The sequence below is a fragment of the Mesoplodon densirostris genome, chromosome 6 (assembly GCF_025265405.1).
Source record: "Mesoplodon densirostris isolate mMesDen1 chromosome 6, mMesDen1 primary haplotype, whole genome shotgun sequence".
In the NCBI taxonomy this organism is placed as follows: Eukaryota; Metazoa; Chordata; class Mammalia; order Artiodactyla; family Ziphiidae; genus Mesoplodon; species Mesoplodon densirostris.
The window spans coordinates 50,653,416-50,658,442 of record NC_082666.1 but is presented as its reverse complement, the minus strand read 5'-3'; positions in this window follow the sequence as shown (position 1 = coordinate 50,658,442).

Below are 5,027 nucleotides of genomic sequence, written 5' to 3'. Positions count from 1 at the left end.
TACAAGATGACCAAAAAGCACATGAAACGATGCTCGATATTGCTAATTATCAGAGAAATGCAAATCAAAACTGCAGTGAGGTATCACCTCACACTGGTCAGAATGGACATCCTCAAAAAGTCTACAAACAATAAATGCTGGAGAGGGTGTGGAGAAAAGGGAACTCTCCTTCACTGTTGGTGGAAATGTAAATTGGTACAACCACTATGGCGAACAGTATGAAGGTTCCTTAAAAAACAAAACATAGAACTACCGTGTGACCTAGCAATCCCACTCCTGGGCATATATCTGGAGAAATCCATAATTCGAAAAGATGCATGCACTGCAATGTTCATTGCAGCACTATTTATAATAGCCAAGACGTGGAAGCAACCTAAATGTCTATCAACAGAGGAATGGATAAAGATGATGTGGTACATATACACAGTGGAATATCACTCAGCCATAAAAAAGAATGAAATAATGCCATTTGCAGCAACATGGATGGACCTAGAGATTATCATACTAAGTGAAGTAAGTCATACAGAGAAAGACCAATATCATATGATATCACTTATATGTGGAATCTAAAAAAATGATACAAATGAACTTATTTATAGAACATAAACAGACTCACAGGCTTTGAAAACAAACTTATGGTTACCAAAGGAGAAAGGTTGGGGGGAGGGATAAATTAGGAGTTTGGGATTAACATATACACATTACTGTATATAAAATAGATAATCAACAAGGACCTACTGTATAGCACAGGGACCTCTACTCAATATTCTGTAATAACCTACATGGGAAAAGAATCTGAAAAAGAATGGATGTATGTATATGTATAACTGAATCACTTTGCTGTATGCCTGAAACTAACAACACTGTAAATCATCTATACTCTATAAAATAAAAATTAAATTTAAAAAATTGAGTACAAAATCCTGGTGTGCCTCCTTTTACAAAACTGATTGTTTCTGAAGAGCTGCAAGGGAATTGAAAAATTCTCAAATTCATTACAAGAGGAACTAATATAATTTTATGTGTATGTCTTAAAATGAAAATTTCTTCTCTTACAAATATACATATTTAATTTTTCTTTTGTGTTACTACATTTTCACATTTGGGAGCTATGTTGTAAAGTGAGAGATGCTTTTCATCACATGTGATGCTGATGATTTGAGAGCAAGTGTCTACTTAAGGCCTCATCTTGAGGACTGGAAGGCAGTACAGACTAATGGTTAGGCCTGTGGGTTCTTGAGTCAGACTAGTTCTACCACCTGCCACCTGAATGAATGAAGTTGGGAAGTTACTTTTCTGCTTCAATTTTCCTTCTGTAAAATGGGATAATAACAGTATTTACCTCATAGTATTGTCACAGGCTTCAACAAGTTTAATATGTGTAAAGTGCTTAGAATAGTGCCTGCAACCTATAAGGACCACATACTGCTGTTTTTATGGCCCTTCGTGATGTATTTGGGGAAGGCAGTTGACTTAAGCTAAGAGTACAGTACTTAATAAATATTGCCTTAGATGAGTTGTCTCAAGGTAGGGGGCCCAGCAGTCTGTGTTTTAACAAGCCTTGCAGGTAAATCTGATGCACACTGAAATTTGAGAACCACTGTTTGAGATTACCACGAGGAATCCCTGAGTTCCAGAAGAGTTAGCTTTCTTTCCAGAGGATTTGACTGATCATTTGAAGATTAGCTGTATCAGAATCACCTGTAGAGCTTGATTAAAATGATCCATGTTTGTGTAAAATATGAGAAAATACTTAAATATGCCTTGACTGTATGTGAATAAAACAGCTCTGGAAGAATACAAAGATAATATTGGTTACTTCCATGGAAGGGAACTGGGTAGATGAGAGGCAGAGGTGGGAGAGAAAATGTTTATTATATCTACTCTTGTCCCTTTTGAATGATACACAATCAAAAAATTTTAAATTTGTACTATAAATATTATAAATTAAATTTTATATATGTATATATATAATACAGATCTGGGGGTTTTATCCCAAGCATACTAAATCGGAATCTACAATAGCACCTGCCAAATCAGAATGCTTGTGGTAAATTTCTAGAATATCTATGTAGTTGCCTTGGTTATCATGATGGCATATAGGCAGATACCTATCCATTGCTAATTTCCATAGTGTAAATACTCCCACCATGACCAATTTCTAGCTGTGCTAGTGGTTTGATGTTGCTAAATTGCTCTCTTCATTCGGCCAACAGAAAAAAAAGGAGACATATCCATATGTGGATAGATGAAAGGCATAGTTACGGCTTGTATAACTTGGAAAGCCTTTATATATGATGAGATATTATTGGGACTATGAGGTAGGAGCCTTGGCTTCTATCTGATCCTGACACTAACTGGGTAACTGGATAAGACCCTTAACTTTTCCATCTCTCAGTTTCCTTATCTATCAAATGGGGACATTAATAACTGTCTTACTTACATCACTGGGTCAAGTGGGATTAGATCCAACACAACTTCTAATATGCAAAGTTAATGAAAAAGGTAATTAAATTTGGCTTTGATAAATCGATTGCACATTTAGGGCATTTTAGTAACACTTTGAATTTAGTTGGGACAGAAATCTCTTACACGCCAAATGGGACGTGAGTTTCTAAATAATTTTAAAATTGTAAAAAAACATGTTTAAAAATCTCTTTCTCCCAATAAGAAAATGCAGGGGAGATTAGTTGCCTGTCTTTAATCCCAGTCAGGTTGTACAAAGTATGTGGATTTTACAGTATCTCTAATACTGTGAAAGAGTTTATTATTCCAATAGAACTGGACACATTTGAGTAAAACTGATCCACAATGCCCTTGCCAAAAGAAAAGCATTCACTTTATCTGAATTATTATTAATTAGCTTCCCACGCAGGCTGTAAAAGTGCCACACGTGAACCTGCCCAAACATAAGATGGAAGTAAATGAAATGATGGCTCGGGCAGTGAAATAGAACAATATGGGAAGGGGCTTTCCTTCCTGGCACGTGGCCTGCCTCACTATCCTTTTGTTACAGCAGATGAAGCTGGTGCCTGCGTTCAAGTGTCACGTGGAGAGCTGCTTGGCCTCCCCACAGAGGGACCTGTTCTCAACGTCTCTGCCTGAAGTCAGCCTTCTGGGAAGGATCATGGACCATTCTTACAAGACAGACTTCTCCAGTTTTGAACCAGAGTCCCTCTTTGCAACAGAACTGTTACATCATGACTTAAACTACCCCTTTCTGCTTAGGCACATCCAGAGTTTATATTTCCATAGAATAATTTTTGAGACCAAATTACCTGAATTCAGAAAACCTCTGAATAATGAAATAGCTATAATTTATAGGCCAGACACTGTGCTGGCTTCTCTGTGTATCATCTCATGTACTCCTCACGACTGTATGAAGGAGGTACTGCTGTCATCTGTTTGCTGGATGACATGATTGATTCTCAGAGCCCTTAGGAAATGGACTTGATGTCACATGCTCATAGTAGGTCTGGCTCTGTCATCTCTACTTTTATCCACTGCACTGTACGGCCCCCTCTTTCTAAAAAAAAAGACTATTCAAACATCTTACCTTCATTTTTTCCAAAGGATTTAAGTTTTAGGAAGGAGATTCATTAAGTTGTATGAAGGTGCAAATCTAAATGTTGTACCCTTTCTACAGTTCCCAAGAGAGCAGATGCTGGGCCACGAGTCAGCCTAGCTGGAAAAGAATTCTCTCTGTGACAGGAATACACTATGAGCTGGACCACTCCCATGATATTTTGCAGAACCTTCTGTATATTTTTTGATCTAAGTTTGGTTTCGAGCACAGAAATCTCTGTGAGAAATCCCATGAGAAGATTCCACTAAGGCAACGACAAAGACTCGTGTTCCAATCGACTTTTTATGTAAATGGAAAAAAAATGAATTGGAAGCACACACCTGAAAATTCATAAGAGGCTCTCTCTCAGTGATTATGCAATATTCATGGAAATAGACTAGGCATCATGCTAAAAGTCGGACTTTGTCTCCATTTTTTCTCTTTCCAAAAAGCAGACGACCAGAAGGTAGAACTGGTGCTCACAACCATACATAGGCACGAAGACGGGAGGTGGCATTTCACAGTCACTCCTAATGGTCAATATCTGAGAATTAAACCTCCCAGACAACCAGGGAAGCTTCGCCTGCTGGGAATATTCATGCCCCTCTGGGTGACTAATTCATTACTTCAGGAGACAGAGGACTCGAAGGGCGACCGACAATTTTTTCTGTGGCTTACCCTTATGTCCTCAAAAGAAAGATAAGTTTTGCTTTTGCACTTCCCCAGGTTACCATGACTCCCCGGCTACTAGTATAAATAGAAATAAGCTACTCAGAAGCATCTATTACAAATGATAATATTCTAGGGAGAGCTCTTGATGACATATCCTCAGGAGACAAATTTTATTAAAAATAAAAAAGTGTGGGTATGATAAACAGCAGCACTATCACAGTATACTTTTAAAATATTTATCTAAAATATTACTACTATGTTAGTGAAATATTTAAAGTGATTATCTGAACTGCTCCCCAATCACATGGAAGCCTAAACATGTCACCAGCGAATACAACAGTCTCACATTGGCACCATGCTTTCCAGAAAACAATTCATGCCAAAGAGTGACTGCAACTGTTTTTAACAGGAAAGAGATATATCTCAAATTAAATAAGTGCTGAGACCAGGCATTAAGAGATGTGGCAAGCTGTTTGCCCCAGATTCAGGCTCTGCAAACAAGCCCCAGTGGGCGTCAATGAAAACATTTTTGGTTCAGTCGAGTGTGTGCTCTACTGCTTTTAGCTCCCTCTTCCTGGATAGCGTCTCCGGAAAGGACATCTCATCAAAGAGCCTTTTCGACCTGGCCACGCTTTATATTGTTTTTGTCTCTTATACCCTTTGCTTCTGGGATGGGATGGGATGGATGTAAGAACAATTCATCTCCAGATTCAGCTTTGACATTGACTCCATCCTGAATTCTAAAATCTTGCCAGGCTTCTTTAGCCTCTAAATGAGCGATCTTTAGCTG